Below are 23442 nucleotides of genomic sequence, written 5' to 3'. Positions count from 1 at the left end.
ATTTTAAAGAGAACTGAACAGATCTTACAAAAAGTTTTGGTGGAAATTTCCTGACATTTATCCCAGTTACAGCCCAATATCTATTACTTAACTGGCAAGAAAATTAGATTCCTAGAAAACCTGATGTGTCTTTTATTTTTTATGTGAGGCTAAAGATTAAGAGCAAACTGGCTTTTTTTTTTGCACATGACGTGTGTGTAGGGTGGGTGGATCTGGATGTGCAGAGTCTGGAACCAAAATGTGGGAAAATCCCATGCACAGGCACTGGGTCAGACTGCACGTGGGCCAGGTTGGGTGCAGATACCAGCTCTTCACCCAGCATTTATCCCACACTGTTTCCACTCCTCTTGCACATCAGTGGGTGCAAACTACTACCCTTATGAGTGTTGTTACTATATTAACTAAAAGCAGACCAGATCCTAGTCCCTGGTGGTAGAATTCTCTGTCTGGTACTGTCAACCTGAAGCTGGAGATGGGAATTATGCTTTTTTTTTAGACAGGATTGGGAATGATTTTGGAGAATTTAGGTGAATCTTCACTTTGTTCTGCTTGTCAGGAGTATGGTTAATCTGATGAGTCAATGGAGGTGTATCCAACCCAACCCCTGCAGAGTTTTGCTTTATTGTCCTTGATAGTATTAAAACTGGATAATAATTTTGGTGAACTTTTTTTCTATGTAGGTTTCTATGTACTGAGTGCTATTGCCGAAACAAAAGTAAGGAAAATGTAAGGAATTTTGAAAGAATCAAAGGAAGCATTCCAAATACTCTCAAAATCTGTTAAAAATATAATTAGGAAAGGGAGTATGTAGTTGTCTTCCTCACAAAAAATGCATTGCACTGCAGGAGATTTATGGCAGTCATTGGGTTCAAATCATAAGATGAATCCCTTCAGGTACCTGTAGACATCTATAGGAAAAAACTTCCTCACCCTCCAGTGAGAGGAAAGTGATAGGACCAGGATGCTGAGATCACAGGCTGTGTAATCAGCACTTTCTTAATGAAAACCTTTACAGATCTTTTGATGATGCTATAGAATGAACATCTATCATATTGAATATACACATTCTTGGGGAGGGAAGGGAGTCTGAGAAGGTAAAAAGTACAAGTTTTAATTTAAAAACCACAAATTTTGCATTTTAAGAGCTCTAGTTGATTTTCAAGTGTTCTGTGGGATTTGACATATGGTTTTATTAGGTTAGCACAATTATCCTGGAACCACTTATGGACAGCTCTGACAAATGCAGCTCTTGGGAGTGTGATTATGAGAAGACACTCAATGTTTCTCAAGTGTTGTCTTTAGTAGTACTTGAGCAATTGACTTTGTAGAGTAATGAGACATCATCTCCAGACTATCAAGATTTAGCCAAGTAATTATTTCTTGAGCTCTAGTTCTGTACAAATATTTAGGGGCTTTTGCAGTGCAGTCACATTTGAATTGTAAGGGATGTTCCATGACTGTAGCTGCACAGGGATGCGTTTATTTACGTGGGATTTTTCAGGCAGATGTTGGAGCACTTCAGCAGGCAGATGTGATGTTTGTTTGGTTGAAGTGCCAAGCTGGCCAGGAGCCTTGTGGCTGCAGCAGAGCTGTTTTGAGCTCAGGATAATTCACTCTGCCTTTCCACAGGCTTTGGGAGCTCAGGCTCAGTGCCCTGCTAACAGGGCTCAGCTTTGGAGCTCCCTCGTGCCCAGCTGGCTGGGGCATGGAGAGTTTACACCAGACACCAAGTGGGCTTAGCCAGCATCTCCTTCTCTTCCCCATGGCCTAATCCAAATCCCAGTGGAGTGAAAAGGTGATCCCCCATTTATTTCATTAGTCTTTCAATCAGAACCTGGTAGAAGAAGAAATTCACCAGGACCAGGGTGTCCAGGCATTCACAGGACTGAGCTTAGGATGTTTGTCCTTACTGTGTCACATTTCTCTGATGTTTTCTTCCTTGATATAATATTTTATGTTTCCCATAATTACAGCAACTACAATTACCACTTCATTTCAAGTATTTTGCCCATGACTAGTTTTAATCTGTTTTAAGCTGCTTTCCTACCAATGGCTAATAAATTCTGAATGTGCAGCCAGTTTTTACCAAATCTAAAATGGCAGAAATTATCTCGGAGTCACTGAATTTCTAAAACTTGCATCATCATTATTATTATTATTATTATTATTAGCAGCAGCAGCAGCAGCAGCCAAGGCAGAGGTAGGAAACAGAATATGTAAACTTAGTGGTTAAACTCTGTGAAGGAACAGGGGCATTAGGATCATAGTTTCCTGTGACTGGAGAGTCAATATAAAATTCACATTGAAAAAAAGAGAACTGATGAGGATTTATTTAACATGGAGTAAGCCAAAAGCAGAGACTCTTAATTTTGCTTTACACAAGTCCCTTAATTTTTGCATTATCAAGATTTGAGACTGACTTTTGCAGGACATTAATATGAAATAGGGTGCAACTTGGGGTGTTTGTCTTACTTAATACATTTTCTGAAATATCTACATATTTCAGTAAAAATTCTTCTGATAACTTTAGTAGCTATATGGATAATGAAAAGTGTGTTAGGGCAGTGAACAGTCAAAAAAAATTATGTCCAAACTTCTAGAAGGTTCACCTTGTATTGTTCTATCCATCTTGTTTAATGGCTGAGGCTCATGGGGCTAAACAACATGATCATTTTTCTTTAAGCATTTAGTTTTGAAAATTTTGTTGACAAAAAAGCAGGACATAATTGAAACCATAACAACCAGATCAAGGAGCTCTGACCTGACACTCAGGCAGAGTTGGAGTTGGTGAAGTCCCCACCAGGGCGCCCTTGGTCCAGCAGCACGACGGCTGCAGCTCATCACACCAACCCATGGTGAGCTCCAGTGATCTCAGCCTAACTCAGAAAAGCCCTGGAAGGGATATCCCAGTGCTAACCACAGGAGTCAACCACTGCTCTGAATCAAGAGCAGTGTGACAAACTCTTGCCTGGAGTTAATGTTTATGGCTGGTTTTATAAGCTGCTGCAAAGCAGGACACATTGCTACACCCTGAAATATAATGGTGCCTGTGACTGGTGCTATAATAAACTGCAGAGCCTCCTCCCAACCTTTTGGATTAAGTAATAAAAGAAAATGATTAAGAGTGAAATCCCATCATTTATCTTTTGTTGAATAAAACACTTTTTTTTTTTCCCATCCCAGCTCGCTAACAGCGACAGCCATGAAAATGAATGATTTGGCTTCACCCAAAATGATGGATAATCCTGCTGGAAGAGCATGACAATGATAGACAGACATCTTCTGAAGGAGAAGGTAATAGAAAAGACTGACACTTTGATAGGCACCATGATGAACAAGGCCTGGGGGGCAGTGACTTAATAGGTTAATAGAAGTGTTCCGGCTCTCCCAGCCCCTTCTATCTCTGTGCCTCTTTTTGAGCTCCTTGGGCAGCAAAATAACATTGGGAACACTGGGAGGAGAGATGCATTTTGTAATTCACCAATGTGCTTTTTTCTGTATTCCTTCATGCTGTGGTGAAATTAGAATTAAACTGCTTCCTTAAGTGAGGCGTAGGGAAAGCCCACCCTGCCCAAACCTCATCAGAGCTTTGCTTTTACCTCTTCCAGCTCTCAGACTCTGCTTGCAGGTAATGCAATGTCCTAAGGGTATTGCACATGTTGAATTTAGTCACCTGGGAAATAGATTGGTGGAGCCCTGCTGAAGTTGATGGTGGGCTGCATTCTGACATGAACTAAACCAGAATTTAGCCCAAGTAGTTTTATTGATGTCAACAAAATATGTGCCTGGTTCCTTGGTCAGCTGCCAACAGAAATATTTGAATGTCAGGAAAATAAAGAAGGAAGATTTATTCAAATTATTTTTAATTTCTTATAGCTTCCTTATTTATTTCCATTTTATTATTTCATAAAACTGTAAATTTTTTTCTGATAACACAAAATAACATGTATCAATGTGTATTTCATTACTTATTTTACTTTTCTTTTTCCTTATTAATGTCTGTTTAAAAAGGTTAGGAGTTTGCAAGCCCCACCATCTTGGCTAGCAATTAAGCTAACATATGCTTTACAAGCTTTTTATGTCTTTTGCATTATGGAATATTTTGGTTTGAGCTAAGAGTTTCTTACTCAGTTTTTGCAACCAACTACAAGAACAGGTCTTGACATGAATGGCTTGTACAGTTTTACAGTTAAATTATCAATATAAGTCAGACTAACATGAGAAGAGTAACATAAGTGAGTAATGAGGTAAATAAACAGAAGAAATATAGTGTCAATAAGCAAGCTTTACAACTAAAGGAATTTAAGCCAATATATTTCAGAGCAAAGGAATGTGATGCACAGTTGGCAAAGTCTCTCTGAGACTATAATGAAGAGTCATAATGAAATACTTGTCTCTGTTACTACTAAGAAATAATATATGGCTCACTCTGTGGGCTGGTGGAGGACAGATCAGCTCCCTGACATGCTGCATTAACTGGGACATACAAAATCCTTCTCTGTATTTATCTTTTCCCCTGCCTATTTATTTTTAATGCTCCCGGACATGGATTGTCAACATGTCTGCCTGCAGACGCCACACTTCTGTATAACCTTAAAAGGATTCATGTAATCCAAATAAGCTTGGGGGGGTATATTTTGTAAGCACATGACAAATGCCTTTATTGATAGACTTGTAGTCTGGCTTCAGGACACAGCTGATATAAAATATACAGTACATGTTGAAAATAACCTTTTAATTAGTATATCTAAACTTTTTATTTGACCACAAATTTGTTTGCCTCATCTACCAGTTTTTTATTGACTTTCTTATTTAAGTGTTTTCATTAGGTATATCTATTACTTTCTCTTCATGTACAGGAGCATTTCTGCTCCTGTAGGGTGTGTTATGCTGTTCTTTAAAACAATGCAGAGTTACTACATCAAGTGTAAGCCCGGGTTTAGTGCAGCCCAAGCTGGTTTACATCACTCTCAGGTATTACTTGGCTTTCTAGTACACGACTGCAGGCTGCCAAGCAGGAGCACTGTGAAGCAATTTCATATGATGGAACAAGATCCTTCAGAATTACATATCCCATTACCCTGCTGGCCTCTGGCCTGACCCCCCTACACCGAGCCACAGGTTATAGGAATGTTAAAACAAGGTCAAAACAATGTCAGAGCAGAATAATTCACAGCACAAAGTGTGTCCTGGTGCAGAGAGTGTGAGGGCACACTACAGACCAGGAAGGGTGGCTAAATTGATCTCTGTGCTTTTGAAAGTTACTCTGGTCCCAGACAGTGAGGATGAAGCACACAGCAGATTATGAGGTTCAATCTCTTTTATTTCTTCTCACAGGATATTGCATATTTTTTTACTCTGTGATTATTATGAATTAATCAGTAGTGCCTGTGGATGGTACCACAATTAAAAGCCTCTGCTCCAGGGAGTTTACACAAATAGAACAGAGGACGCAACAACAGTGTGTGCTTCATAAACAGAGCACACAACAAAGTGCCAGGCAGGTACAGTGATTACAAAAGAGGTGATCCAGAACAGAACCTCATGGGTATCATCCCTGAACCTCATGGGTATTATCCCTACCTCATTTTCTTTCTAGCAATGAGCTGGTTAATTCTATCTTTCACTTGTAGAACTTAAAAATGTTCATTTCAAGGGCCTATGCAAGCTTGTGTTATATTATATTAACTAATGGTCCATGGAAAAGACAAGACATCCATCTTTCTGGAGCAAGTCACCCCATGCTTTTGTACCTTGGCCTTCCCATCTGTAGAATCTAAAGAATGACTCTGAGTTTCTTTTGTAAAATACCTGAAAGATGCAGATAAGGAGGAGGGTGCCACACTTCTGCAGTGTCAGCCTGGATGCCCTGGTACAAAACTCACTGCTGTGGTACACGGGAAATGAAAAATTTGATTTCAGCTCGTTGCCCTTTCAGCATGTGCAGGCAGTGACAGTCCTGGCAGGGCCATCACACTCCCTGTCTCACTGGCAAGGGATGGAAATGGAGGGGCTGAACCAGCTCTGGGATTTACTGCTGACAGAAATGTGGAGCTCAGATGCACTTCTGGCTTTATGCAGATCCTCAGGGCTGTGGCGCATTACATGGACACTTCAGTTGCAGACTGATTTAGAGCTTAGGCTTTTTGTGCTATTTTTATTCTAATAGGTTCATGACTGAGCCTTGTATCTATAAAGACAATTCAAGTAATAATAGTAATGAGCTGTAGATAGCTGTGTTTTAACAGCATACTGGCTGCACAACCCACTGGTACTTGAAAACAGAAATGCTTTTGAAATAAAACCCACTACACCTTTAGTCCAGCACAATTCCCAGATCACAGATTGTCCATCTCTTTCATTTTTAGTATGCCCTCAATGTCAATTACCTTTTTAGTTTACTGTTTTTCCCCCAGAAAAACAGAGTTGACATTAAGCTGTGTTCTAAAAGAACAAGCTGATCTGAATGTTAAATTAATACATATCTATGCATGCACATATATCTATTTTCACTGCGAGGCACATATTTCAAACGTATCAAAAGATTTTGTCATTTACGTATGAAAATTAATTCATAAATCTTTTTTGTATTTACAGCAGCCCTGGCAGAGTTTATCAAAAATGAGCTGCCTTACAGAACTATCAATGGATTAATAAAAAGAATCTGATCTAATATTCATGACACAGGAGACAAATGTAAACGGTCAGGCAACTTCATCTTTTTATTCTTGGAGAAATGTTGTTTTTTTCATAACTTTTCCTTGTAGGTTTTGTTTTCTCATTTCATAACTGCTTTAACAAAAGAACTGTGCCATCAATTTTGCTAGATTGCATTATTCATGTGGAGGTAATACACACCAAATTCAATGCACAAAGGAAAGAAATACAAAAGAACATTCTATATTATTATTCATATAAACCCAGAAAACTTCCAAAACATGCTGTCCTATCATATTTATGACCCAATAATATTCTTCAGCTGTGTAGTTCTTAATGTCCAAACACGTCTTGCTGCCCTGTTGCTCAGAGGAAATCTTGGTATCTATTTGTTTATCCTGATTACCTTTACAACTTGATTTTGCTCTGAGAGCCAGGCAGCCAATAACTAATTTGGGGAAAGGATCATTCTTACACTCAGGTCTGTGACCTGAGCTGCTGATTGTAATGGAAGCTATTAGCCTATTCCAGAGGAATGGGAAAATGAAATTTTTTGTTAGGATTGCACTCATGCTGGATTCTCCAGATACTTTTTGAGAGCCACTTTTGTGCTGATGGTATTAACTTTGGGGTGATCTTGAAATGAGGTTTCCTTAGGTTCTCCTAGAAGCAGGTCTGCCTGATGCAAAGGCTCTGCTCAGCTTCCTGCTCATATTTTCCTGTCAGCCTGCTCATTTCCTGCTGGACCTGGCCTAGGGGGAACCCAGCAGTGCTGGGTTAATGATTGGGCTCAATGATCCTGAAGGCCTTTCCCAACCTTCACCTTTCTTTTTCTGACCTTCCTTAATTATATTTCTGAGAAACCTCTCAGTCTCACCTAGCTGGGTGCTGGGGAATTTATCAAAATCTTTGTTTGACTACTGCATAATTCACAGGAAGGTGATTAATAATTTCTAGGCCAGATTCTCTTCTGGTGGAAAAGGGTATGGATGTCAGGCAGGCAGCTGCACTGCAAAGGGTCTATTGGCCCAGAGTGGCCATCTCAGAGTCACTGCTGCTCCTGGACTATGGGAGATGCAGCATTAAGCTTTTTGCGCTGCTCAGGTGGTGTTACCTTGCATTCAAAAGCAATTAGAGTCCTCAATACCATTTACTTGCTTTCTAATTTAGTACTATACTGAGGATAAATTACTTTCCAACAGAAAATGTCAATGGTTTCATAGCAACCAGAGGTACCTGAGAGCTTTCCTTTCATGTTAAATCCCATTATAAGAGCATCAAGCCTGGTGCTTTATGCCTCAGGTTGGTGTGAGAGAGTGACTGCTGCATCCAAGCAGCAGAGCCAGTCTCTGGAATCTGCTCCTTGCGCGTGCTGGAACCAAAATCTAAGAGGCCACCATCTTGTTCTGTCAGAAGTTGGGTGCTTTATTTTAATTAACTTCAACAATTGCTTCAACAGACAGAAGGTTGCTTTAAATGGGTTTCATCATCAGATCTTTTATTTTGTGGAATGGCTTGATTTTGTGCTCAGAAAGTGTGAAATGAGAAGTTACTGCAAAAAAATCAGTCAATATTAACAACCTTCCAGCTTCTTTCCTACTGAAACCAAATGGTAACCAAAGCTGCAGTCTGACCCAACACAGACTATTAGAGAGGCAAATAATAATCTTATTTTTGTTTCTTATGGTTTTCAAATGTATTGTGGCCTGTAGACTGTTTTTGCCATGAACTGAGCAAAGACTATCTGCATGGGTTTTAAACTGGGATTCTCCTGGGGAAAAGCCAGCTCCTGCTTGAGCAGCCTTACCCTGGGGCTGTGCACTGGTGCAGAAGGCAGGGAAAGCAGAAAGAGATGGGAAACCATTGCACTGTGAGATGGTGACAGGTAATTCCTTTTGTCTCTACAGTACCTGGGATGCACAATGACACGAGGTTATACCTGCCTCAGCTATTGCCTCAAGATAAACATTAATTTTCAGTGATTTATCCAGTTTTATAGTTCACTCTCCACTGCTGTGTGCAGGTTGCTTGGCCTCATTAGGCCCAGCACTATGTGAGTTTGTATTTTTCTCCCCAGAAAAAGGAGTGCATTTGGAGACTTGTCCCTGAGCAGGTGCAGAAGTTCATCTCAGCACCCAAATGCTCTGCAAATATGCAAGCAGCAAAAACATAGGAGCTTGCAAATGCTTTATATTGGTGGCATACAAACTTTTTTCTCAGCTCTTAATACAAATTGAGTGTTTAGTTTGGGTTTTATTGACTGGCTGTTACAATACTGAGGAAGTTTTGGGGTCAATTCAATGAAAAAAAAAAGGGACTGACTTCTGGCTTTGCTTCTTTGGTCAAAAATGAGTTATGGTCTCAATAAATCAGAACATAAAGTAAGAAATTTGTCTTTGTTGAGCTTTGTATGTGGAAAGAAATGAGCTTCAGCTGATGTGGGATTTGGTAAAATTAAATATGCCTGCTGGGAAAAGCTGTTACTGGATATTATAAGAAAAGATTGATTTCAAAAAGCTCAGACTGTTGTATGAACAATCACTGAAATCAGTATTTTTATACAGCAAAGGCATAAAAATTCCAATGAAACAATGAGTCACAGTTTCTTCATAGAAACAGGGTTCCAAAATACCTTGAGAAGAATGAGGCAGGTGCCCCAGGGTTGGCATAGTGATGAGCTTTCCTCTTGCTGTACACCTGAACAAATGAACAAACTAAATGTGCACATTGCTCAGCATGGCTACACCTTCTGTTGCCTTCTCTGCCATCTTTTTCAGTGCTTTTTTTGTGAACATGATTTTATTATCCTAAATGAAAAGCATATTTCATACCATATCTGGACTCTTCCTAAAACTTTAATTTCCTTACCTTCAGCTTCACATAGCTTATAAAAGATAATTGGGCTGCACTTGGGCAGACCCTGTGCACTTGGATGTGCAGAAAATTATTTTCCCCAAATAAAGCCCCTCACAGCAGACTGGCTGTGTTGTCATGTTGTTTGAACTTTGATTATGTTCTGAATAATCCTGAAGTGGTCCCTAATTTTTTTTTTTTTGTTTAGTCTGAGTCAGATTTGGGGAGATACTCATTTGATTTCACTTAATTGTGTTGTTGGCCATGTGAGAGATAAAACCAAGCATTTAAGTCTTTGACTGGCAGCTGGGCTTAGCTAGAAGTGCAGTTATAGGTTTTAAAAGTAGACTAAGATCTTTTAAAAATGTTTTATATGTCTTGTTTTATGTCACACATCACTTCATTTTTTATAAGCTAGGAATTATACTTGTGGACTGTGACTCATAATCTATAAGAAATATATATAGAGATTTAAGATTTCTAACAGAAATGAAGCATGACAGTTGCAGAACTAAAGCTGATTCTTGTAAGAATAATAAATCCATGGAAATCATAGAAACACAGATCATTGCACAGATAGAGACCAATATAACAAACCAATAAGCATAAGGATGCCCAAGGAGAAAAGTGATTATGAAAAATAACAAAGAGCTTATGCTGGTCCAAATCCATAAGAACAAGAACAAAAGAAAGTAAGTATGAAAATCGACTTGAATATTGGTACTTTGGCAGAAACAATAACTCCCCCAGGCAGCTATCCATCTGGTGCCCAGTTTGTGTCACACAAACCAAGGTCATCTTAACAAATGTGTGACATGTTCATGGCTAACAAGATTTGTAACCTGCATTGTTTTTTATATTTCTATAATGTTTATTTAATTGACTGTATTCCGTTAAAATTAAGCTTTGAATTTCATAAGCTTCAGAATTTGTTCTGCTTCTATGAATTCCCCACCTTCCCTCTCAGTAATTTTGTATTTTAACTTTTTATGGCAGGAAAAGCTGAAGTGTTCATGTTGCTAAAGAGTCTTAGGAAATGGTAATTAATTGTGTGACCTCCTTCAAAGTCTGCATTAGGCTGTTGGGGAGCAGAGTATTTATTTGGTCATCCTTTTAACTCTTGGGATATTAGGAAAATGCCATTATTAGCATAATATCAAATCCAAAAACCAAGGCTCTATCGTAGCCATGATTTGCTCAACTGAGTTATCTTTCTCCTCCTCCCTTTCTAGATCACTCCAAGATATGATCTGTTGAAAATGTATGCACACTTTTCAGGTAAGGAGGCAATGCTTTTTCCAGTACTATAGAAAAAAATTGTAACGTGTGGGTTGCTTATACAGCTTGCTCTGCAGGTTGGTCTATTGGGCTCTAAATCTGACCTATTATTTTTGCTTCCTTCAGTACATTGGCTTGCATTTAATGCCTCATCTCTTTTCCCTTGTGATTTCAATGGCAAAATTTGCTCAATTTTCATTATGGTAAAAATTCCTTTAAGGTTATGGATAAAACCAGAATTTAAAGTAGTATGGTGATATTCAAGTCTCTAACCGTTACAGATGAATAGCAGAATGTTGGGAATGTTCCTGCTATCTGTACTGCAGGAAAAAAAAAAATAATAAAAGAAAAGGATATGTACAAAGTAGAGGTACAAGAAGGTTTTGGAGGGCAGAGAAAATGCTTTCCAGTGGGAGATTTCTGTTGAGCTTATAAAAAAAGAAAGTTAAGCCTGTATAAACACCTTTCTGTGAAGAAAACATGAAATACTACAGGATTCTTTAATCTACCAAAGAAACATATAGCAAGAACCAGTAGCTGGGAGCTAAAGCAAAACAATTTCAAATTAGAAATAAAGCACTGCTGTTTTCTCTCTGTTTCAAAGAGATGGTAATTAAACTTTGGGGCAGGCTAAGTTGCAGTAGAAAATGGTAGGCATCATCTCTGGGGACTTCCAAACACAGTCTATATACTTTCTGAAACTTATTTTTGCCTGAACACAAGTAATGGGGGGCTCAATATCAGAGGTAATTGGATGGAATATAAGTATCTGAAACAAAAACTCAGTGTAGATGAACTAATCTCTTCTCCTGGCCTTAAATGTATGAAAATATAGATTACATTACTGCAATGGGTTTGTTTCCTACACCTAATTGGTTTTCTTTCAATGCTCAAAAATCTTTAGTGACTGCAGCTTGCATCACTAACCTTTAAGAATTCAAAACAATGCTCTTTACTGCCTGCTGAATTGTCACATACTGTATGTCTCTAAATCCATCTGAATGTGCAATTTCCAACTCCTGATTAGCACCAGGAGCCCAGTCAAGGATGACAGAACAGCATCCAGTTCTGTTGATCTCTACTGCAATTACAACAGTCAAAAGCTGCAGAAGGCCATCTTACAGCTTAAGGCTTTTCAGAAAAAACTGCTTGAAAACCTGTTATATCACAGGGGTTATTGATGGGAATAGGGTGATTGACAGGAAATTTTTAAAAACCCAAACCTTTCTAAGATGAATTACAGCACAAATACATAACCCACAGAGAATGGACTGACTTCAGTGTCAAATTCCCCACAAGTCACTGGGTAGAAAGTGCCACCAGACACCTCCAATAGTTCCAATCCCAGAGCAAGATGCTTCCCTGTTTCCAAGGACACAGTGATTTAAATGTTCCCTATTCTCCCTGAGCAAGTCAGAAATTGCACTGAGTTGGATGTGTGACAGTGAGAGTGTTCAGGCAAATTGGTGGGGTGGGGTTAAGCTATAAACTGTGTCCAAAATGCCCTATCAAGGAACTCAGAGGATTATTTTCTGAGGAGTGTCAGCTACTGTTGCAGTGCTGATTTAATACAAAAACGTGTGCACCTACTCTGCCCTAATCCCCATTCTTCCTTCTTATGCCTCGCTGCATTTTCCTCCAGCAGCTCTTCCTACCAGAATGTGGTTCCACTCTTTCAAACACTTTTTGGCTTGATTTACTTTGTCTCATAGAGTATTTATCTTCTTCCTATTTCTGATTGCCACTGATGTCCTTTCTCCTAGAAGATGTATTCATCTATTCATATATTCACTATTTTTTCAGATTTTATTTATATCAGGTCAGTAGAAAAATACAATAAATTGCTGTGACTCTGGAGTGCTCACAGGAATAAATTGTCCAAGACTTTTAATAAAATTATGCTGTCTTCTAAGCCAGGGTCTTTGTAAACAAAGGCATTACACCAGAATAAAACTGTCTAAGCTCTGATGACAGGTCTTGAGGCTGCCATGCTTTTGCTTCTCCAAACTTGTACATGGACAGATCATTGGCAATCGGCTTTTCCCAAACCCTGTCTGTAAGGAGGTTTCCATGGTAAGTGCTGCTATCAGCCCTAACTCCATGCTGCACTCCTGATCCAGATTTTGTCCCACTCAGGACAGAGTGAAGAGGGAGCTCCCACAGAAATGCCAGTGGTGCTTTACTTCCCCCAACACACTTCCCCTTGAAAAGCAGAGCTGTAAAAAAAAATTTAAAAAAATCTATCAATCAATCCTGACTAATCTAAACCTTCAATCCCAAACCCATCCCTTTTGTGGGTGTGACCTGGCAGCTGGTGGGACTCCTGAAGTTGAGAGCAAGTGTCCCAGCTATTTTACTTGTTTTAAGTAGGGAATAGATAGTTCACCTGAGAGTGCAGCTAATGCTAATTTTTTTAAACTCTTCATTAATTTGAATTCTAACTCACACATCTTGTTGTCAATTGAATGCATTATCTCCTTTTCCCACCACATGCTATTATATAGGTACTTCTTGGGTAAGAAATTGTCTCTATTAGCATTTCTGTCATGCAGAACAAGCATTCTGTCAGTGTTGGCAGCTCTTTTTTACTACAGGTCTCAAATGTGAATTGAATTTTATATAAATTTCATGCTGTGACTTAAATTATCTCCCTTGAAGAATGACTACCTGTAACACTCCTTTTAGTGGAGAGTCCTCAAAGAATCCCAACTATGGGACTTGGTAGCGGAGTTAAAAATCAAGAAGTGGGGTTTAGGTGAAAGAACATTTTATCCAAAGCATTTGTCACAGTAATTTCAGCTGTTCCATCATAAGGAGGAGGGCTAGCTATGATTTTTTTAGAGTTCCAGGTATTTCTGATGTTCTACATTACTAAATATCAGTTCCCAGGTGTGAAACTTGGCACTAAGTTGTTAAATCCTTCTGCTTTCGAAAGCTGCTTCAAAATATCCTTCAAATGTAAGGAAGGATAATTTTGGAAATCCAATCAGCAACACATATGGTGTGCTGACTGTATTTTTTATATCTCATATGCCTGCAGAAGACATGGGAGAAGCCCAGGAGAATCTTACATGGATTGTTAGTGCTGCCCAGGATTTCCCTCACAGAAAATTGGTGGCGTCACCCTTTAATAGTTTTGTTCCCTGAAATCCCTCTTTTGAAATTTAACAAAGGCCAATAACTTCCATCTCTTCCTTCCTGTAGAGGAGGGAAACTGGAAAAACAGTTGCAGGTGAGTGCACTAGGAAATTATATGATAGGAGCACTTTGCAAAACGTTTTTTAAAAAGCTTTTATCATGTTAACTGCTACAGCACCCAGCACAGGGTTGCAATCATGTTCCCTGTTAAAGAGAATTGACTTAATTCATTTTCATGTTGTGACCTGCAACAGTTTAATTTACCTGAGAGCATTCTTCCTGTCAATACAGGCTGGATGGAAAGATGATAACTTCAGGTTATGTTAAGTGTCTGATTTGTGATGCAGTTTACCTCTGCAATGACTGCACTGTTCAAATTAATTAATACCAGATCATTATCTTTAGATGGCAGGCAGATGCTGAGGTTATGGTGTTTGTGAACCCTAAGCCTGTCTTTTTTTTTCTGTACAGATAACCAGCAGTTGCTATATAAATTGGAGAGCCAAGGTCTAGGCCTTCTGGCAGTCAATTGGTTTTGTAATTATCTTAGTAATAGTTCTCAATTATTATTCAGTAAAGGTCATCTTTTCTCTGCTAATGGGTCATGGCACCCCCTCGGGACCCAGAGATGGGCCAGTTCTCCTTTTTATCATGTAAATGACTTGCCATCTGTGTGCCACCCAGGTTCATCCAAGGCAGTTCTGAAAACACTGATTATTAATATCAAAGCTGCAGAATCTGGCAGGATTGTAAAATCGGTTTAAAATATTTTTAAAGATGGGCTGTGTTTCCTGAAATTTTCAAGACTCTATTAAATGCTGTGGAGAGCTTAGTGGCAATTGTCTTCAAGTAATACAATGATTAAAAATGCAAACTTTTATTTTAACTAGTGGCATTTTTAGTTAACAAACCCTGATACCCTTTTTCCAGCCCATGCCTGCCTTCATTTGTGTCCTATTGTATTTACTTCTGCTATGTGATTGCCTGGGGGAAGTTAAATTACCAACCATAGTTATTACACTTGCACAAAACTTCTTTATTCCCTTCTCTAGATCATGTTTACATTGCAGGCTGTGCTGAAAGTGAATAAAATGAAAAAGTCATCATTTGTTTCAACTCTATTGTAATAGCCATGCTGTAATTGGTGCTGTTTCATATAAAATTACCATATAAATTGTGCCATCCAAAGCTGCAACAGAAAGAGCAAGAGTATTTACAATAAATGGCAAATCCCTGTTAATTATTGATAGCCTAATAAACACACCATTATAATTCAGTCTTATTATTCATTATTAATAATAACTCTTATTTACTATTCATTATGTAAGGATCAATTATGATTAACTGTTCTAAAAATGAATGGTCCACTTGCATGTTTTTATTTTCAGGGCCTTTTCCATTGAGGGAAAAGCTTTCTATATTGACATGCTCTGTCCAACAGGACAAAATATGGCTGTACCCAAACAGCTTTACAGGCACCAGTGTCCTGATCCTGGTGCCTGTGAAAACCTGCTGTGAGCTCTGTCAGAGGCCGTTAATGATTTTGTTTCTTTGGAGGTCATTACTTGGCCCAAAGGTGGTTGACTTTTGGCCTAGGGTGTTCTTGGCCATCTGGGCACACAGTAGTTTACCTTTAATAGTAAAGAAGCTTTGCTTCATTAAAGTAAAGAGGTAAAGCTGTGCTTTACTGCTTAGTAATGTCAGGGACCTCTTTTTAAAATAAACTCTGCCAAAAATTCATTGAGGCATCATCATAAATCTTGCTTTCAAAGCTTAATTTTGCTGGGGAAGGAGGCTGAATTCCAGGCATTAGAGTGACAATGTGTCCTTGTGTGGATCTGCAAAGTGACCATCAGCTGTTGTATGAATGAAGATTTCTCCAGAAATGATCAATTTATTGAGCCTTTGGCCTTATAATACTTTTTATGTAGATGCAACCAGCCCAGCCTTTCTAGACTGAATTGCCAGCGTCAAGACTTTCACCTTCTGGTGTTGGAAGTGTCACTGCTGGCTGTAGGAAGGACGGGACTAGAAGTATGGACAGCCAACACTGCTGCCTTTTCCTACCAGGCTTTTGATTTTCTGACATCTCTTCCAAGCATAACTCAACTGGTAATTGCCACTAAGGAATAGCACTAGAGAATATTGATTTCTTCACAATGCAGGCCTAATGCTTTCCTTCTTTGTTTCAGCTTTTATGCCTCAGACCTTACTTTGGCTGATATTTTGCTTTGTCCCTCATTTCAGGTTTTTGATGCACAGCTAACTCCACCATATCCCTTGTTAGATGTTAAATGCTGCAAATTCCATCTGAGATGCACTGAGACAAGAAGTCCCTGCCCACCAGTGCTCTTGGGGTGTGCCACACGTGGAAGTGCCTTGAAGTTTTCACAGGACATGAATATGGGGCAGGAGGGTGATCACTGCATGCCAAGGTGAGGCTTTCCTTCAGATCTGACTGGATTTCACACTGATTTATCAGTGGGGTTTAAAGTGCCAGCACTTAGCGCATCTGTAGGCAGCATTCTTGAGTTATCCAGAGTTTCTTGGCACAGAGGAGTTTCTGCATATGCAGTTTTTGTTTGACAAGGGTTCTCCACTGTCTTTCCCCAACTGCCCACATCAGAATTCAGAATATCTCTAAAATGCTCTGTATTTTTCCATGATGTGCCAGTTCTCACCAGCTGTGATTTTCCAATAGAGTAATGCACTACAAGGCAGCCAACTGACTTGTAAAAGGATATGAGTTTGTGTGCCAAGGAGAGTTTAGCATAATGTTTCAACTGGAAATATAAAACACAGTTTCAAAGTAGGAAGACAAGAAATTCAAAATGTATATAAATATGATATGTATAAATATTTTTTATTTTGTTTCAAAGTTTGTCTTACTCTGCTGTGTATGTGGCATCTGAGACACACTGAAAATTTTTAGCACATAAGAAATAATTCACCTAGTTTATGGACACAAAGCAGTGTATAAACCATGTAGCTCAATAAATGCTTTGTTTCCAATTCTTATGTGCATGACATATCTGGAATTATTCCAGAAATTCATACCAAGGTAAGTCCTGCCAGCAGAATGAAGTTACAACAGAAGCCTTGGGTAACTCGTGGCACCTGTACCAGCAGTGCAGGAGGAGTGTGCTTTAACCCACGCTGTGCCTCGTGTTCACCCCTCTCCCCAAGCTGTGCAAGGCCATAGCAAAGTGCCACTGCTTAACCACTGCTCCCATGGCCCAGGGAGCTGTCTCACAGGCTGGGCTGCACAAGCCACACCTTCCTATTGAGGTGTTGACACATCTTAAATAAGAGCAGAATTTGCTCTCTCTTTAACTGGTCAGTGGCCCTTTGCACGGCGTTCTTGGGCAGCTCTCCCAGCTCCTCCTGAGGTAATTAAATATTGATCTTGCCCCTTTTGCAGATGAAAACGCTCATGCTGTGTTTCAAGAAAGGATCACTTTTTCATGGTGTCATGGTTCAACCCCAGCCAGCAATTCAGTTTCACAGATCTGCTGCTCCCCAGCGGGGCTGAGGAGAGAACCAGAAAAGTGACAGGCGGAAAACGCATGGGTTGAGATAAAGACACTTCAGTAGGGAAAATTATAGCACACAGTGCAAAGCAAAGCATGGAATTCATTCCCCACTTCCCATGTCCAGGCAAGTGTGCAGCCATCCCCAAAAAAAACGGGTTCCATCACCCCTGAGGATGGCTTGGGGAGACAGACCATCCCTCTCTGCATGCATGTGCCCCTTGCTGCTTCTCCCCAGCTGAGCATCATGCCCCCATCAGGGATGGGACACCCTTGGGTCACCTGGGGTCTGCTGTCCCAGCTGTGCCCTCTCCCAAATCCCTGTGCCCCCAGCCCCCTTGCTGCTGGAGGGGATGAGGAGCAGAAAAGGCCCTGACAGAGTCAGTTCTGCTCAGCCATAGCTAAAACATCCCTGTGCTATCAACACTTTCCAAAACACAGCCCCACATTAGCTCTAGGAGGAAAATTATCTCTATCCCAGGCAAAAGCAGCACACAGTCTGTTACTCTAGTTGATATAATTTTCTAATTAAGGTATAATTAATATATAATGCAGTAGAAATACTAGGTAGGAGTGAAATTGTGACCATCTACTGTTATTGAAAATGTTCTATGAACCCCATTATGCCATTGTACAATTATTCTCTAAATGTCAGTGATGTGAGGAGCACAAACAAGAAGTCGCTGTTATTAGACATGCTTTTATTATGCAGCCTAACTGAGAGCAATATTGTGTTTAAGAATAAGCAGGGAAGTAAAATATGAGGGATTTTGATCACAGAGAAATCAGTTTGACCGTGTGCTGTAAATATTACTGAGGCAGCAGCGTGCCTACTTTTCAGAAGCCAGAAAACGAACAAAAAGAAGGCAGGAATATAATGAATTTTAATTTGCTGCAAATGCAAACTTTTCAATGTATTTAGTCTTTTGTTTTTAATTTTTTTTTTCTTTGTTTTGGTTTTTTTTTTTTAAGTAAGGTAATATACATATTTTGATCACTTTGCTGGAACCTCAAAACATGGAAATACAGCACCAATGAGACTCGAAAGCTCCATCAAATGCCTGCTGAAAAGTGTCTGTTGCTGGCACAACTGCAAGAGCTTTTGCTATTTTTTCAACCAACATTTGCAGCATTTCCCACCTAGTGCAGAAAATGGTGGCTGCTTGCATAAACATATATTTAAGGCTTAAAAGAGCCAACTCTGAAGTTAGTCCAACTGTTGGTGTTTACAGAGGAGTGAGTGTGTCGGGAGAGCAGCTGCCTGTTCATCAGCTCTCTGTGGCAAATCTGCCCTTGAATTCAGCAAAACAAGAGTTAAACTTTCATTCCTCTTGCAGCTGAAGTACAGCTCTGGTGCAGTGCACTCCTGCACCATCCTCCACCTTGCCTTTTGTGTATGGTATAATTATCAGATTCATAATAATAACTCTTGCATATAAGTACTGTACTTACCCGAGGGCAACCTGGGAGATTTTACATTTGCAAGCCCCATTTTGTTCTTCTGTAATAAAACTCTACACTGAACATAGGGTGGCACCAGGCAAACATCAAAATGTCTAATATTTAGTAGATAGGGGATGAAGACTATGATATACTCTTGCAGAGAAATGAAGACTGGTAGATTGAAGACAACTAAATTAATTAAGCCAAATACATAATTATTTAGCAATTTATTGACTAGATATTCAATGAATATATTCTTGTTTATCAGATTAAACAATAATTAAATTAGTCTTCATAACAGAGGAATGAGACAAAGGTTTTTCTTTAATTTTACATTCCCATTTAAGGTTTTCATTTAAGCAGATTTTAATAACCTGGGAATGCAGAACTGTACAATCTGTGGGAAAATAGCAGGACCAAGGAAGTTATATTTTAGTTTTATACAACAGAGTTTTGTTCAATAACCAGGTCAGCTTTCCTAGGAGAAAAGAAAGCAAACAAACCCAGCCTCCCACCCAAACTTAATTTGATGCAGATGAATGAAACGTCAGCAGACTTTTGGCCCTAAGTGGAAAGGGGAACAATGAAAGGCAGTTCTTTTTGTTGGGAGATAATTTTTTGTTGTTTTACACTTCTGAGATTTGAAGCCTGCCTGAAAAAAATTGCAACTCAAATATAGGTCTTTGTTTTTAAAATTTTGTTTTTCATTTATATGAACACAGGAAGCTTGGGAATATCTCATTTTATTGCTTCTGTGATTATAGAAAAGAAAAATCTGTAACTTTATGTGCTGTATTCCTGTGCCATATACTAGATTAATAGCAGCAGAAGATCATTATCCAGGCTAAATTTTAACCCATTCTCAGTGCAGTCCTTTGGGCCTGTCTCACTGGGGGCTCTCCTATAATCTATGGCATTCATTTGAGTCTAAACCTCTGGTTTTAATGGTGTTGTCTCCCTGAACCATGGGCTGTAGAGTGCTGAATACCAAACATTGTTCAGTACACCCTGATGTGAAATATTTCCCTCTCTGGTAGCTGTGCCACATCATAAGTGTTCCAAAAACCACGTGGATGAGGTGCTTAGCAAATGCTTCAGTGTTGGACCTGGTCCTGTAAGGTTGATAGCTGGTCTTGATGACCTCAGAGGTCTTTTCCAAGCTTAATGATTCAATGATCCTTATCTGAACCTGCACATGGCCCTTCCCAGGAAACTGAGTACAAAACTTTTGCTTTTCCAGCCCCTGGGTGCCTGTGTCTCTACTTGTCCCTCTCTTCTCAGCTGAAGTGGCTTTCCCTGGGTGAGCTGCCGAGGCAGTGTGATCCCCTGTGCTGCTGCTGCCCTCTGCATGGCTGCTTTTCTCACCTCAGAGCAGGGGCAGCCACCCCTGTGAGTCCCAGGTTTTGGGGAAACCAGGGAAGTCACAGAGAATGTGGAATTAGAGGCAGGTAAGGGCTGAGGAGGAGAACTGCAACAGCAAGGGCTGTGCTAGAGGGGGGCCAGGAGCTGGAGGGAGTGCAGAAGGCTTAGAGGGGTTGTTTTATTCTGAAAGCCCAGTTACTGCATGTACAGAAGGTATCACAACCCTGGGATGTGCTTTGGTATATTTTCTAATCTCTGTAGTGGCAAGGAATCAAACTAGTGCTGGCAGTGTGGAAGTGCCTCCAGCAGCCAGTGCAAGGCACTGAGGATGGAAACAGCAAAAAGCCTTAAAATGCTTCTCTAACCCTGAAATGAGCTCTTCCACTGCCCCAAGCCTTTCTAGGAAGGCAGGTACCCCCAGCACTGGGCACGTTGGATGCCATGGCTGGCTGCACTCGCTGGGGGAGCTTCATAACACTGACAAATGGCCTGGGGGGTCCCTTAACCAAGACCAAGAATGATAGCAGAGCTAATGCACACTCTCCAACACTCTGCACTGTATTTTGGGGTTTTTAGTGGTGTAGCCAAAGTGTAAAAATGGATGCAGGGCTTTAAAAGCTTCCCAATAAAGAGAAAACATTGTTTGAAGCCATGGAAGCTGCATATCCACTGGCACAGCAGCTAGTGCAGTTTGCTTTTCCAGTAGTGCCCTCAAGTACCTTTAGATATTCATATATAAAATGTAAGTACATAACCTGCTGTAAAAAGCTACAGCAGTGCCCTTGGCAAGCTTCCCTGGCCTGTGGAGGGTAATTAAATGTGGAACACAAACAGCTCCAAAATTGACCTCAGTAGATGTCCAGCTTTTTCTCATACAAATGCTGTGAAATCTATCCGTGCTAATAAGAGTATTTGTTGTATCTTGATGGAGAATTTTGCCTTTGTAACCTAATCACAGCTCACTAGGCAAAAAGGAAAAAAGGAAAAAAAAATGAAGATACTTTTCCCATCAATTTCAAGAAGGATTTAGATCCCTACAAAGCCCTGCCAGCCTCCAATTCCAGACTGCTGCTGGAGGTGAGCAAACCAGAAGGATCAGCTTGTTCTGGATGGAAATGTGTCTACAGCAAAGGCCAGCTTGGAAATACAGCTCTGTGTTTCAGCCAAAAATCAGACAGAAATGGTCACAGCTGAAGTGTTGCATCAGGCCCTGGTTACAGCAAACCACACAACTGCTTAGGAAGGCATGACTTCAAATCTGTTCTTTTCTGGTAAAACTGTGAATGTTCCTGTGTCATCCTCATGAGTGCCATGCTTCCCACAAGTGCCATATATAAACAGGAAAAAATGAGAAACATCTGCATTTTTAATATGCTTTCAAAATGTCTTCAGATAATTTTGTGATTGGAGGTTTTCAGGCATTTACCTATGCTTTTAATGCAATTATGAGATTTATGCTGGTAGATCACCCTCTTGGTCTGTCCATATCAAATGGCTAATGCTAAGCTAGTCAGAAGTGTTTATTAGAAACGGCTTGTGCTAGAATTATGAGTTCCCAATTTTTTTTGGTGGAAATATATAAGTTCTGATAAAAACTTTAAAGTAGCTTGATTACTGCTGTCCAGGAGGACTTTACTAAGGAGTTTATAAGAGAAAATTATTGGGAGGAAGAAAAACAGATCCAACAAATAATCAACTCAGGTCTGGAGGAATGAGATTCAAGTAGCATTTCTGAAGACAGACTTTTGGCACATAGACAGAGAAAGAAAATACAATTATAAATTAAAAAAAAAATTACTGGCTAAGAAAATGAGCAATTTGATACAGATTTACTGTTTAAAAATTGAGGTGCAATATTTGTAGTTAAACATTTATATAAATGAAAGCTGTGTGTATATTTCTGTACAAATGATGAAGGTGACCCTGATTTAGTTCATTAAAAAAAAATGGAACATTTAAATATGTAAATGATAGATGAGCTAAGTTTAGGGAGGGTTATCATAAATGTCTGTTATCTTTGAACATGAACATATGCTCACTATGCTAATTCTGTAGGATCCTTAGATCAAATGCTGGCATATTTCAGTGTTTTACATTGCTTTAAATTTTGACTTCAGATTTCATAAATTTCTTTATTTTAAGGTTATATTAAGGCTTTTTTTTTTTGTTCCAGTCACCAAATGACAAATTAAGAAGGACCATCTGAAGGAAGAAATTTTCCTGTGTTCCTCTGTTAGCCTTGAGAAGTTGCATCTTGCTGGACACTGCACTGAAAACAGTCCCAAATATGAGACCAGAACCTGACCACTCCATAATTCATAAGTACATTTAATGTCTTACAAAGGTTAAACTTTATTGAAATTTTCCTTAAAAATGCATGCCTTTTAAATTGCTAAGATCAGAATGCCAAATTTTTAAACAGACTGGTGGCTCAAGGTTGCTGGTGTCTGTATGTACTTGAAGTTTTGTTTTAAGAGATGATATTTGTCACAAAAGAAAAATATGATTTCATGTATGGAAAGAAATTCCTCCATTCCTAATTGTCCAAGAAACATTCCTGTGGGTTTATTCCTGAAAACTTACAGAAACAGATTTTTTGATACAATGAGGGGATGAAGTTTGACTGCTGTTTTATAAATCTCATTACCATTTTTAGGCTTTTCTTTAAGCTGAAGATGATAGTAGTTTATATTTTCATTTCAAACATGACCCACAAAACATTTTCCTATTAATTTAAGCTTTTGCATCTCTGTTTTGTGCCCCCACAAGAGCTTTTTTGTTAAGGTGTAAATATGTCCCTAAAATAATGAAAGTGCCATTATCACCCTTTTATTCATTTAGGTGCCCAGGAAAGGAACTGCAAATGCATTTATCTAAAAGCATCTTTTTAGTATAAAGAGATAGCATTAACACAAGATGTCTGCAGACCATTAGTCTGGTTCTTCTCTAATGTGCTCTCCCTTGAATTTTGTTTACCAGAGTACAGTGTGAGATAAATGGCAGGCACATCTGGCAAGAGGCACTGGAAGTTTTCACTCATTGCTCCCCTCTCTCTCCTGGCGCTGGGCTGATCCACAGAGTGAGTATTCATTAAATCCTTTTCTCCAAGCTGTCTTTGTCCTGTATGGCTGAATCCCAGCAGAGGAGAGCAGGTCACTTAGCATTAAGTGACATTGTAAAA

At 39.4% G+C, this 23442-nt stretch overlaps 1 long non-coding RNA gene across 1 annotated transcript; it reads left to right on the top strand.

The window, feature by feature from the left end:
• The first annotated feature begins 3252 nt into the window (after positions 1 to 3252).
• Positions 3253 to 16335, top strand: LOC118690361 (uncharacterized). Its single transcript, XR_004980769.1, has 3 exons — positions 3253 to 3294; positions 10743 to 10788; positions 16174 to 16335. It is a non-coding gene; the product is annotated as an uncharacterized LOC118690361 (long non-coding RNA).
• Positions 16336 to 23442: the final 7107 nt, after the last annotated feature.

Source organism: Molothrus ater, chromosome 10 (genome assembly GCF_012460135.2).
Source record: "Molothrus ater isolate BHLD 08-10-18 breed brown headed cowbird chromosome 10, BPBGC_Mater_1.1, whole genome shotgun sequence".
Taxonomy (NCBI): domain Eukaryota; kingdom Metazoa; phylum Chordata; class Aves; order Passeriformes; family Icteridae; genus Molothrus; species Molothrus ater.
This window is presented reverse-complemented; position numbering and strand designations above follow the sequence as displayed.